Source organism: Astyanax mexicanus, chromosome 23, assembly GCF_023375975.1.
Source record: "Astyanax mexicanus isolate ESR-SI-001 chromosome 23, AstMex3_surface, whole genome shotgun sequence".
Lineage (NCBI taxonomy): Eukaryota > Metazoa > Chordata > Actinopteri > Characiformes > Acestrorhamphidae > Astyanax > Astyanax mexicanus.
The window spans coordinates 5042817-5057873 of record NC_064430.1 but is presented as its reverse complement, the minus strand read 5'-3'; positions in this window follow the sequence as shown (position 1 = coordinate 5057873).

Below are 15057 nucleotides of genomic sequence, written 5' to 3'. Positions count from 1 at the left end.
GCTTTCATGCGTCTTCATGGCATCATGCTCTCCTCCACAAGTCTTACACACTGATTTTGAGTGAAAACCCTATGGAATGTAATTAAAAGATAACAAGCCCTCAAACCAAGCTGAACTGCTTGAATGTTTGCAGCAGGAGTGTAAAGCATAAGGTCACCCAAAAGCAGTGTGTAAGACTGGTGGAGGAGAACATGATGCCAAGATGCATGAAAACTGTGATTAAAAATCAGGGTTATTCCACCAAATATTGATACTGAAACTCTTCAATACACGGTTTAGTATTTTAAATAAATATGAACTTGTTTTATTTGCAATATTTGAAGTCTGAAAGCTCTGCATTGTTTTATACTCTCTGTAAATAAATTTGGGAGAAATGGTGTAATTTATAGTTTATAGAATAAAACATAATTAAAAATCAATGTTCATTTTACTTAAACATATAGCTATTCATAGTAAAATTAAAGAAATTGATCATTTTCTAGGTGATATCTGATATTTTTTCTGAAGCTGTATTTATTTGTATTTCTATTTATTGTTTTGCTTGTCGCAAAATTTAGATATAAACGTATAAAAAATTCTCTTACCTTATCTTATCTTACTCATACAGGCCCACATTTGTTTGGTTACTGGCAGGAAGTTGTGAGGTAAAATATGTTACTGTGCTCCACCTTGTGGTGAAAACGCTCCAGTACAACGGTATTTATGTGCACGTTTGATGAGCCTTTTTTTATATCTATACCTCTTTTTACTTACGTGTTTAAATGATGGATTGAGGTTTTCCATAATATACATTAATGTCAAAATAACTACTTTTGTCTGGATAATATTTTGCCCCATAAAAGTAATGGTGAAAAACAATGTTAACATTTTTTTTATTATTTTAAGACCATTTTATCACACTGATTTAATAAAAAATATAGAAAAATAGATATCAAAACCCTTTAAAACCATTTTTTCGCTTTCGCTTTTATATTCTAAATAAAGGATCAGTTAACCCATGTAAATAGGCTTCCCTTTGCTAAGAAAAACATAATAAAACAAAAAAAATGAGTTAAAATAAGTAAATATAATACAAATATTGTCACTTAAAAAAACAATTTGCAGAAAATGAGAAATGGCTGAAATAACAAAAAAGATGCAGAGCTTTCAGACCTCAAATAATGCAAAAAGTTTTAAGAGTTCAGAAATTAATATTTGGTTTTTAATCACAGTTTTCATGCATCTTGGCATCATGTTCTCCTCCACCAGTCTTACACACTGCTTTTGGATAACTTTATGCTGCTTTACTCCTGGTGCAAAAATTAAGCAGTTCAGTTTGGTTTGATGGCTTGTGATCATCCATCTTCCTCTTGATTATATTCCAGAGGTTTTTAATTTGGTAAAATCAAAGAAACTTATTTCTTTGCTGTCCAAAGAAGAACAATTATCTCCATTTTTGTCGATTTTTAGTTTGCTACCTAATTTGAACACACAAACTGTCCCTTCCACTGTGCCAAAATTTCTTGATGAACAGACCAATAGAAATACTTTAAAATGACCTGAAATCAACTTTCATTGAAAGTTTAGAAGGTACAATAAGTTGGTGATGTAATTATCATGGCAGTACTAATTTTTAGACACATGTATCACTTTATACACCATTTTTTCCTCTGTTTTTCCAGATTATGCATGCTTTTCTTTAGTCATACAGCCCGATGTTAAAAATCTGACTAATCTGAAAGTGTTCCAGGTCTGCGCTGTGTGAGATTGTGCTAACAGCCGTGTTTTTCTTCTCGTTGGGAGTTTCTGGACGTGTCTGAGAGAGCTCCTGTGTGGACGCTCCAGTGCAGGGGCTCTGAAGGGGCTCGGAACGGCTTAAAAACAGGCTGTAATTTGTAATTGAAGCCTGTAGCACACCCAGAGCACTCAAAACACTCGTTAGAGGAAATAACACAGCTTAAAAATACAAGAGCTAACACGGCATGTTATTTTCCCTCAGCCTCCCACTGCAGTAAGTGCAGGGACTCTGGGTAAACTGCAGGTCTCTGTATCGCAGGATATATACCTTTATAATTATACAGTATGCAGGTCTATCACCTGCCATCAAATGAAACGCTTTACAAGATAATGTGTGTATATATAACGTGCAGTAGCTTAAAACATGTGTATGTACAGTATATACAGAGGCAAAAGTTTGAACACACCTTTTTACTCAATTATTTATTTCCTACATTGTACATTTTAATACTGAAGTCATCTAGACTATGAAGGAACATATAAGGAACCAAAATACTTGTGGTTTTGCGTAACTTGTGGTTTCTGAGGCTGGTAACTCTTTATAAATTATAAATAGATAAATTATATTATCACTTATTATTGATGAGGTTGTAAATGCCCTAAAAAGCATAGGTAGAAAGGTAGTTAGGTAGACAGACAAACAGACGGACGGATGGATGGATGGATGCATGGATGGATGGATGGATGGATGGATGGATGGATGGATAGATAGATAGATAGATAGATAGATAGATAGATACATAGATAGATAGATAGATAGATAGATAGATAGATAGATAGATAGATAGATAGATATATAGATAGATAGATAGATAGATAGATAGATACATAGATAGATACATAGATAGATAAATAAATTGTAAATGGCTTAAAAACATTGATAAGAAGTTACAAAACATCAATGTAAAAGGCAACAGTGATCAGATAGATAGATAGATAGATAGATAGATAGATAGATGGATGGATAGATAGATAGATAGATAGATAGATAGATAGATAGATAAATTGTAAATGGCTTAAAAACACTGATAAGAAGTTACAAAACATCAATGTAAAAGGCAACAGTGATCAGATAGATAGATAAATGATGGATGGATGGATGGATGGATGGATGGATGGATGGATGGATGGATGGACGGACGGATGGATGCATGGATGGACGGACGGATGAATGGATGGATAAATGGATGATGGATGATAGATTTCACAGTACAAATGAGTGTGGAATCACTAATTTGCAAAGCATTTGTTTCCAGGGGTGCCTGTAGCATGTAGTTTCTGAGGCTAGTAACTCTGATAAACCACTTCAAAATGATCACTTACATCAATTTTACTATTTACAAATAAATGTTTGAGTAAAATGAACATTGCTGTTTTATTCTATAAACTATGGACAACATTTCTCCCAAATTCCAAATAGAAATATTGTCATTTAGAGCGTTTATTTACAGAAAATGATGCAATGCTTGAAGACTTTAAATCCTACAAAGAAAATAATTCATATTAATTTAGAAATAACAATACTAATGTTTTAACTCAAGAAGGGTCAGAAATAAATATTTGGTGGAATAACCCTCATTTTTTTATCACAGCTTTCATGCGTCTTTGCATTAAGCTCTACTCCACCAGTCTTGCACACTGCTTTTGAGTAAAATCCTCGCGAATGCAATTTAAGAGGAAGATGGATGGGGGATGATGTCCTTTATGTATAGGGAGGAGAGTATAGGGCTGTACTGCCCCCTATCATTTTTGTGTGTACTGCACACATGCATGTCTCTGAACCCTACACTCATTACTGGATGAAAACTGTGCAAAATCTTCATCTAAGCTGCTGAAGCTGAAGCTGGGAGCCTCAGTATATCCATCATAATTAGAAAGTGCCGGGTGGAAACGTTTACAGCGTGTGTGAGTGTAATTTAGCAGATTAAACAGGAGACCTTCAGCAGGGTTATAAATCCACACTGTATCACTGTATCGCCGCTGCGGCTCCGCTCCAGCTGCTGCTGAATGGGAGTAAAAAACAGTAAAGTAAATATCTGAGGTCGCTGAGCTCCAGCGAGCGCTCTCTTCTCATGTTTCTTTCAGGGAAATATTGACTGCGCATGTGGCTGCAGGCCAGAGGCTGGTGCCAGAGATTGTCCTGCTCCTCAGGCTGGAGGAAGGTCATTACTGACACTCTTCTAAAGATGACACTAGATGGCAGCAGCACAGAGAATGAGGAGCTCAGAGGTCTGCATTTCTATCTTTCTACCTTTATAAAGGGGTTATAAATGGTTTATAAATTAGATTATTTATTACTATTGATTAGGTTGTACATTTCTTAAAAACCATAGGTAGATAAGTAGGTAGGTAGGTACAGGTATATGTTTGAGTAAAATGAACATCGTTGGTCATTGTCATTTCGAGCACTCATTTGCAAAAAAATGAGAAATGGCTGAAATAACATAAATAAGAAAAAGATGCAGAGCTTTCAGATCTCAAATAATGCACAGAAAATAAATTCATATTCATGAAGTTTTAAGAGTTCAGAAATCAATATTTGGTGAAATAACCCTGTTTTTTAATCACAGTTTTCATGCATCTTGGCATCATGTTCTCCTCCACCAGTCTTACACACTGCTTTTGGATAAATTTACGCCTTTACTCCTGGTTAAAAAAAAATAAAAGTTGTCTCATATTTTTTAGAGCTGTATATTAATATGACAGGTTTAATTCTGATTGATGGAAATATCAAAGTAAGACCAATAATAAGATCTGAGGTTTGACTGTGTGTTTAGCTGATTGTTGCCATTTCTATCTATGATGTTATATTTAGTAACTGTTTTAATTATTTAGTATTTAGTAACTGTTAAGTAATTATTTAGTATTTAGTAACTGTTAAGTAATTATTTAGTATTTAGTAACTGTTAAGGAATTATTTAGTATTTAGTAACTGTTAAGTAATTATTTAGTATTTAGTAACTGTTAAGGAATTATTTAGTATTTAGTAACTGTTAAGTAATTGTTTTGTATTTAGTAACTGTTAAGGAATTATTTAGTATTTAGTAACTGTTAAGTAATTGTTTTGTATTTAGTAACTGTTAAGTGGATTTTAAAGTATTTGCAACCTAATTAATAACAATTAATAAACTCTGTTATAAACCATTCATATACCCTTTATAAAGGAAGTCTTATTTTAAAGTGTTACCCTCTTTGTTAATAATAATAATAATACATTTTATTTTTATAGCGCTTTTCAGGATACTCAAAGACGCTTTACATTGCATAAAAAATACAATATGAAAATACATAGTAAAATAATCAACATCATCATCACCAACATCATCAATACCATACAATAGAAATCAAATAGAGCAAAACAATCAAAGCATAAAAGATAGAAAATTTAAATTTAAATTTAAAGAGATTAAAAACAGATGAAGAAAAGGAAAAAAGGAGAGGGACATAGAAATGTTGCATCATGTGTTGAAAGCAGATCTGAAAAGGTGAGTTTTGAGGAGAGATTTAAAAGTGGGAAGATCAGAGCAGTCGCGGAGGTGTTTTGGGAGAGAGTTCCACAGGGAGGGGGCAGCTATGGAAAAAGCTCTGTCGCCCCAGGTCCGGTGCTTGGTTCTACCAATGGACAGTAGATTGGCGTCAGATGATCGAAGTGAATGGGAAGGAGTATGATAATGAAGCAGGTCAGTGAGGTAGGGAGGGGCCTGATTATGGAGAGCTTTGTGAGTAAATAAAAGAATTTTGAATTGAATACGATGAGTGACAGGGAGCCAGTGAAGTTGTTGGAGGACAGGTGTAATGTGGTCGCGGGAGGGAGAACGAGTGAGGAGACGTGCAGCGCAGTTCTGAATATATTGAAGTTTATTTAAGATTTTGTTAGATGTGCCGTAAAGAATGCTATTGCAGTAGTCAATTCTAGATGTAATGAAAGCGTGGATCAGGGTTTCAGCGGAGGAAAAGGAAAGTGATGGACGAAGGCGTGCAATGTTTTTTAGATGAAAAAAAGCAGATTTTGTGATTTGATTTACATGATTGTCAAATGAAAGATTACTGTCAAAAATGACTCCAAGATTACGGATGTTTGAGGAAGGAGACAATGTAGAGTTGTCAATCGTGAGCTGGAAGTTTGTTGTGTTTTTTGTCAGGGATTTCGGACCGATAATAATCATGTCAGATTTATCACAGTTTAATTTGAGAAAGTTGGTTTTCATCCAGGATTTTATTTCAGTGAGGCAATTTGTCAGAACAGAAAGAGATGCAGTAGTGATGGATTTGGTAGAAATGTAAAGCTGGACATCATCAGCATAGCAATGGAAATGAAGGCCATGCTGACGAATGATGTTACCGAGAGGAAGCATGTAAAGTATGAATAGTAGTGGACCAAGCACCGAGCCTTGGGGAACACCTTGGGATAGTGGAGCAATAGCAGAACTGCAGTTGTTAATATTAACAAACTGTTTGCGGTTTGTGAGGTATGACCTTAGCCAACAGAGGGCAGTACCTGTGATATTGAGTGAAGATTTAAGGCGTGAAAGAAGAACAGAGTGGTTAATGGTGTCGAAAGCTGCAGTAAGATCGAGGAGGATGAGAATACTAATATGTCCTGAGTCAGAGGAAAGAAGAAGGTCATTTGTCACTTTGATAAGGGCTGATTCAGTGCTATGTTTGGGACGGAAACCAGACTGAAACAGTTCAAACAAATTGTTAGAAACTAAATGATTTGTAAGCTGAGACGCAACAACACGTTCTAGCATTTTTGACAGGAAAGGGAGGTTTGAGATGGGACGAAAATTAGTCAAATTTTCTGGGTCAAGCCCTGGTTTCTTTAGGATGGGGGTGACAGCAGCCAGTTTGAGGGAATGTGGAACTGAACCAGAGCTAAGGGAAGAGTTTATTATGTCTGTGATGAGTGACGAGATGGCTGGGAAGCAATCCTTCACCAGTTTAGATGGGAGAGGATCTAGGATACAGGTGGAGCTTTGAGTTTTAGCAACAATCTCTGACAGCTGTATTTGAGACACAGGTGAGAACTGCGAGAGAGGCTGAGTGATAAATTGTGGTGAGACAAATGGAGGGCCAGGAAGGACAGGAGGGATGGACAGTGAGCTGTAAATGGTCTCGACTTTTGTTTGAAAAAATGAAAGGAAAGAATTGCATTTATCAACTGTAAAGGAATTGGAGATGTTATCCATTGGTTTGAGAAGTTTGTTTATTGTGGAGAAGAGAGCTTTAGGGTTAGACGAATCAGCATGAATAAGATCAGAGTAGTAATTGGATCGGGCTGTATTTAGGGCATCTTTATAAAGTTTAAGGTGATCAGAGTATGCCTGGTGGTGCACTGTTAGGCCGGTATTCCTGTAAAGTCGTTCAAGCTGGCGTTTCCGAGATTTCATTTTGTTGTCAAAACATATGCTATATGTTGTAATTTGTGCTGGCACCCCTTTTAATAAAGGCTGTATTCAGCAACTTTTAGTTGCATTAAGTTGCTGTGTCATTATTATGATGTCATTTCAGTGTCATAACTATATTATCACTTTTTTGCTATGACTGTTCTTAATGTTATGTTATTGGTGTGTAATTACTGTATTATTGCTATTGTGTTATTACCATGTTAATAGATTAACGGGTGCCTAAAACTGTTCAATCAGCACAGGGTTTAGAAAAAGGCAAGAACAGGACCAGGTATGTAGACAGACAGACAGACAGACAGACAGACAGACAGACAGACAGATAGATAGATAAATAAGAGAAAGAAAGAGAAAAAGAGTGAGAGAGAGAAAGAATAGTATATATATATAGAGAGAATAAGAGAATAAAAGAATGAGGGAGAATAAGAGACAGAGAAAATAAAAGAGAGGGATAGATAGATAGATAGATAGATAGATAGATAGATAGATAGATAGATAGATAGATAGATAGATAGATAGATAGATAGATAGATAGATAGATAGACAGTTGAAGAAAACAATATATACATATATAGGATACAGAAAAAGATGATAAAGAAGAATCACAACAACCACTAACGTGTTCATTATATATGTATGTGTATGTGTGTGTGTGTGTGTGTGTGTGTGTGTGTGTGTGTGTGTGTGTGTGTGTGAATCTTTGGAATCAACAAGCATGCCCAGCTGAGCACAGTGAAAGTAAAGCAGATGAGAAAATGTCTGGCTGCTCACGGATGCCCAGTCTAGTGTGGAGCCAGTCCGTCTGCCTGCACTGCTAAAGACACAGGAACATCCGATCCTCCTGCAGAGAGAGAGAGAGAGAGAGAGAGAGAGAGAGAGAGAGAGAGAGGGAGAGAGACAGAGACAGTGAACTACTGAAGATCACCGATATATATCTGTGTGAAAATAAATAGATCCAGAAAGCCTGGTCTGCAAGTGATGGCTATACCATTACTAAACACTCTCTTCTGGTGCACTATTTCAGCAGGACAATGCTCGTCCACATACTGCTGCCATCTGAAGAGACACTATAGGATAATATGCCACGTCCAGCTGCATCACCAGACCAATTCCTGATTGACAAAGTGTGTTATTACCATGTTATTACTTTTTGTGATATCTGTTTGAATGAGTAGAGCACAAAATGCTACAATTATCATGAGTAGTTTGCTTTTTTATTTTTTTGGCTTGTTCTGGCTACTGCGCTTGCACAGATCTCCACATTGGGTGGAGCTTTCCCCTCTAGCACACTGACCCTCTGTCTGTCCTTTTCTCATGGACATTCATTATATATACGGTTTAAAAAATCAATGGTTACCATGTTATCACAATGCTATTATTTGTGTGACTAATATTATAATGATTATTACTATGGGCGTATTTCCATTTTCTTTTTACCATGTTATTAATGTTGCCTTATTACTCTATTGCTTTTTTATTACAATGATATATAACATTGCAATCCCACACTGCATTTGCAGTAAGGCACAGAACTCAACACACATGATCTAAAAATTTGAAGGTAAAAGTAAGCAATTCAAAGTGATTCAATACTGGATTTATATCAGTTATTAAGCAGCAGTTTTCTTCTGTGACATATGAGGATTCCCTAACATTGTATTTTCCTCTCAGTCCATTACAACAGCCTGTCCAACTTACCTAGCAGTGTACAGACTGTAATTAACACACACACACACACACACACATTAACACACACACTGTAAGGATTACAGCCGGATGCTACACTTTCACACTGAAATAATTATTGCTTTCTTATATAAAAATTAATGTTCTTGAGAAAAGAACAGAGGGTCAGTGTGCTAGAGGGGAAAGCTCCACCCAATGTGGAGATCTGTGCAAGTGCAGTAGCCAGAACAAGACAAAAAATACAAACTATTCATGAGAATTGTAGCATTTTGTGCTTTCTCTATTTGAACAGATGTCAAAACATCCCTCTGATGGTATCGAGCCAAAAATGTTCTTCACTTCCACAGAACAGTGATTCACTAGAACTACTTATGATTTCTGGTTTGTTTGTGTCTGACAACTTATAATTGAATGAATTGCTCTGCATGTAGTTACTAAAACATATTCTACCCATCCATCAATCCACTCATCCATCCATCCATCCATACATTCATCCATCCGTCCAGGGTCAGGGTCCTTGGGGGGTCAAGAGCAAGGGAGGATTAGCCCCTGAACAGGACACCAGTCCAATGCAGGATACCACCTACAACTACTTAAAAGAATAAAGAGAAAGAGAGATAGAAAAGAGAGAAATAGATAAAGAACATTAAAGTACATAATAAAGCAAATAGTGTGAGACAGGAAGATAGAGAGAATGAGAGAGAGAGAGCAAAAAAGAACATGAAAGAAGAATGGAGAGAGAGTAAGAGAGAGAAAATAAGAGAGAGGAAGAAAGAGAGAATAAGAGGGAGAGATAATACGCAAAAAAATAGGGGCGAGAAAGAGTGAGAGAATAGGAGAGAGAAAGAGAGAATAAAACAGAGAGAATACAAGAGAGAGAGTATAAGAGAGTGAGTGAGAGAATAGGTGAGATAATAAAAGAGAGAAAGGGTGAGGAGAGATAATACAAGAGAGACAAATAAGAAAGAGAGAGAGAGAGAGAATAAAAAAAGAATGAGGGGGATAAAAAGTAAGAGAGAATAAGAGAGAGAAAAAACGAGAAATAATAAGAGGGAGAATAAGAGAGAGAGAGAGTAAAAGAGAGGGAGAGTAAGAGACAGAGAGAATAAAAAGAGAGGGCGAATAAGAGAGAGAAGGAGAATAAGAGAGTGAGAGGGAGAATAGGAGAGAAAATAAAAGAGAGAAAAAGGGAGAGAATGCATGAGAGAGAATATGAGAGATAAATGAAGAGAGAGAATAAGGGAGGGAGAGAGAGAATAGACATAGTGAAAAAGTGAACAGAGAAAGAGCGAGAGAGAATAAGTAGGAGTGAGAGAGAGGGGGAGAGAGAGAAATAAGAGAGAGAGAATAAAAAAGAGGGAGAGTAAGAGAGAAAAGGAGAATAAGAGAGTGTGAGAGAGAATATGAGAGGGAGGGAGAGAATAGAAATAGTGAACGAGTGAATAGAGAAAGAGCGAGAGAGAACAAGTGAGTAAGAAAATAAGAGAGAGAGAGTGAGAGGGAGAATAAGAGATAAAATAAAAGAGAAAGAGAGAGAGAGAGGAAGAGAGAGAGAGAGGAGAAATGTATTTGGCTGTGTTTCAGAGCTGGAGTCTGAGGAGTGCTGTGGTTGAGAGCTGTTGAAAGAGAGGGCTGTCCCGGCCCAGTCTCTCTGTCTCTCTATAATTACCACAGTGGCTGACAGACACAGTGCTTAAAGAAACAAAACAGAGCCCGGATTAAGAATAAACACCAATACGAGTATACACCGAGGACGCTTAGCGCACACACACCCATACATCATACTCACAGCCTCTCACACACACACTCAGCTAAACGCTATCACGCTGCAGAGGCCTACAGAGCCTGGGGAGAGATTTATCTGAGAAACGAGAGAGAGAAAAAAACAGTGGGATGAGTGAAAGAAAGAGAGCGATGTTGTTTGGTAATAATGGTTTAGTTGGGCGAGTTTCCAGGTGAGGAAGAGGAGAGAGGGTGATTCATACACTCATTTATTTATCATTTATTTTCTGTCATACGGTGTGTAAACTGCTAATGCTGCAAATAGTTTTATGCACCTGAGATAAGCTTAAATGGATTTAATTATACCATTTATTTTCCTATATTATTGCTTTAAAAACTAGAAAAAAGAAGCCTAGTTTCACTAGAACACCATTGGCTGCATAGAATCATCAATGGCGTTTTAGTGATGGGAAGGTTGGGACCATTTCTTGTCTTTTAGAACACAAAAATGGTGAGGTCTAGGCCATTAACTGGTAAACTGTAAAAAAAAAACTTGATTTTTAAGTCAGCTAAGTAAGAAATATTGAATTGCACCGTAAACTATAGCAAACTAGGTGTCTCAACTAATTTTAAGTTTCTTGTTAAAAGTTGGCAAATTTATAAATTGTAGTTGAACCCTAGTTGAGCTCAAGCCAACTACTCTGCACATGCTCAGTTTGACTCTTTAGTTAAATGAGGTCTACTGAGCAATTATGGACATTGCTCATGCTAAATATGTATATGTGTGTGTTATTTAATAGTTAATTGAAGGCTATAATATTTGCTATGTTTTTTTGTTGCTGAGTGTATATATGCTATATGCTGCTTATGTTTACATAACGCATTTATATGACAGAAAATTATATATATGTACATATACATATACCTACTAGTCATAAGTTCCCTTTTGCTAACTTAAATTAACAAAAAAATATAGTGTGGTGCTCATTACATGAGTTATTTGTTCTAGTTGATCTTAAATCATGTGAACACTCCATTTTCGAAAATACTTTAAAATAACTAAATATAACAATACTTTGATACTTTGAGGGAGAAAATATAACAATTTATTAAATATTTGTAAGAAGAATCACGTTTATTTCACCCTAATTAACAATTATGATTTGTTTTTGGTACAGTTTGACTTACCACATATTATGGAGTCCCACAAGGCTCTATTCTGGGGCCAATGAAACTGATGTTAATTATGGCAGTAATGTCGCTATACAGTGAAGATGTTGGAACTACAGGGCCTTAGGGGGTTAAATTGCCAGCGTAATTCACAAATATCCCCCTGAAAATCACATGAAACACTTAGAAAACAGTCTATTCTTGTCATTTTGTGAAAAAACCTTTCCAGAAAAAAACACTACAGGGACAATACTGTAAAATTTACTGGGGAAACCATTTGTATAGTGTATTTGTTTTTTTATAGTGTATATTATTACTGTATTTTTGGACTTAATGTATGACACAGGAAGACTACTGTACTAATATTAAAGCAAACATCAGAACTTTTATTCAGACACTCTGGTACATATGGGCGCAGTATTACTGGATCTGAACTGAAGCCAAAACCGAGCCAGAATCCACACAGTCAGTAATCTGGTGAGGTTCACCACGAGGTCAGAACAGCACTGCAGCCCGGGCCAGGAACACAGCAGAACACTGGGACACGGAGACCTTGCTCACCAAATCTGACGAACATGAAACGTTTAGACTGTAAATCTGACCACTTTCACACTGAGCCAGGTGGCATAACAGTGTTATAAACTCTGCATAGACTCTTATTAAGCTGTTTCAAACCTGACGCTTTGTTTTATAAAGTAGGCTAATCATGGATTTGCAAAATATACAACCACAAAAATCTGCAAAAGTGGATCAGATGCAGCAGTGCTGCTGGAGTTCTTGAACACTGTGTTTAATCTCTCACTGTCCTCCACTTTATTACACACTCCTACCTACAGATCCAACTTGTCCCTGTGCCCACAGAATGCTGTTGGTATTCTCAGACCAGCAGTAAATCTGAGATGTTTAAGAACTCCAGCAGCACTGCTGCTGTATCTGATCCACGTATACCATCAGAACACACACTAACACCTTATACACCACCACCATGCCAATGTTTGAACAGGACTGTACACACCTTGTTTATTAACTACAAGCTCTACAATACAGATTTACTATATTCACTAATATTACTAACAACTGTGCAAAACACAAGTCTTATGTTTTCCATGTCCAGAAGCCTCGCCCACTTCTCTACTGGACTCTTGAATACTGGAGGAATCTAGAATACTGGACCATCACACTTTAGGGACAAGGGGCCAAATTGTGACATGATTAAGTGAGTAAGCACTTTTGCCTATAACCGCAGCACAGCAGTGCCAATATTACACCTTATAGCACAAACCTTAAGCGTATTATTGCGATTATACCACAGTTCCATTATCACTGTTTATTGAAAAATTTTAAGTTAAAGAGGATGATAAAATACGATCTGTTTGGTTATAAACACTCCGCAGGTTAAAATAGTTTGTAGCTGCACTGTTTGACTTGTAAGCGCTGCATCATTGCTATAGGTTGCCTGAATGTGGTGGAGTAATACACAGAGCGCTTTGGTTACAGTGCATTACCGGCTGATAATGGCACTCATAGAATGCCTCTCAGCCAATCACACTGCATGGTCGGAACTAACTGTGGTGTAGTTAACATAATTGCCATAGGCCCTATAATAGAGCCTTGTGGGACACCATAAGAAATCCTAAACCGACTGATTATTATGGTTAATTTACCTTTAAGATTCATAGATGATTCTCAAAACCTTAGGAACAAGGGATAGGAACAATTAGTGATATGATTCAGTGTGTAAGCACAACTTTATTTCCATTGGCCCAATAATTGAGCCCTGTGGGACACCACAAGAAATCTAAACCTAAACCGACTGATTATAAATATTAATTTGCCTTTATTTTCAAGGGATTACCTGCATTAAACTACACTTAGTAGGGAATTAAGGAATGATTTGACATGTACCCTTAATTTACAGAGGGTTCCATCATTCCTAAACTCCTGCAGTCATGGGAAAACCTTCCCAATGTGTTTGAAACCGGACCCTGCGCCCACTCAGAGCCCCCATCCCCAGTCTACAGCATTCGCAATGCAACCTCCCACCCCCTGTTCGGCACGGACGGTCTTTCCCAGTGTAAGGCCCCCTTTTTTCCGTTTCCCTGCACAGATACAAACGTGTGAACGGACCAGTTTTCCTTCTCTGTCTCCACAGTCATAATATAGCATTCATGGGCCTGAAGAATGTGTCTGCAGGCCGCGGAGTCCGGGCCACCGTGGCGCATGTGGCTTTCTGGGAGTCTTGTTTTAAAAGGGATGAGGTGGGGCCGGGCAGACTGCTGAGTAAGCCGAGCGCTGGAGCAGTCGCCTTCCAGAACAAACAGCAGCTTTAACAGCACGCTTCCCCCCGACCCCGGGGTTCAAACGCGACGCATCTACAGCTTAGAACAACGTAAAGGTGGATTAAGGAATGTTTCATCTCGCCGACTGGAGGAATGCAGGGGTTTGGGTGTCTTAGGAGCCTTTCGCAAGTTGTTAACTCATTGCCATTGTAAGGAGCTTGTTGATAGACCTCAGTCACGCTTGTTTTACAGTACAGGCCAAAAAATTTGGACACACCATCTCTTTTAAAGCGTTTTCTTTATTTTCATAACTATTTACATTGTAGATTCTCACTGAAGGCTTCAAAACTATGAATGAACACATGTGGAGTTTTGTGTACTTAACAAAAAATGAGCTGGCCTCCACAATCCAGATGGTTTGGGGTGAGCTGGACCACAGACTGAAGAAGGCAAAGAGCCAACAAGTGCTAATAAACACCTCTGGGAACTCCTTCCTTTAAGTCTGTTGGAAAACCATTTCAGGTGACCACCTCTTGAAGCTCATTGAGAAAATGCCTTCATGAGCCTCTATAAGCCTCAATAAGTGGTTGGTGTGGTACAGTGGATAACACAAGTACCTGCTAGTGAGCTACCACATCATGTGGGAGGCTTGGGTTCAATTCCTACTCTGGGGGACTGAATGATGCGCTGCACCAATAAAAGTCCTTGGGCAAGACTCCTAACACTACATTGGTCTACCCCTGTTATAGGAATGACCTTGCAAGTCACTAAGGATAAAAGTGTCAGCTAGTTGCCATAAATGTATAATGTATTATTACCCATGACGCTGTTGCTGGTTCTCCACTTGTCTTTTCTGAGACTTTCTGGTCCTTCTGTCTGATGTTGGAGATCAGCCATTATAATTTTTTTTATTAAAGTGTCTTAGATTCTTAATCTCCTCCAGTTTTCCATGCTTTTAACACCTTCATCACCTTCAAGAACTCACTGTCCATTGTACATCAGGTGTTGGAATTAGGTTT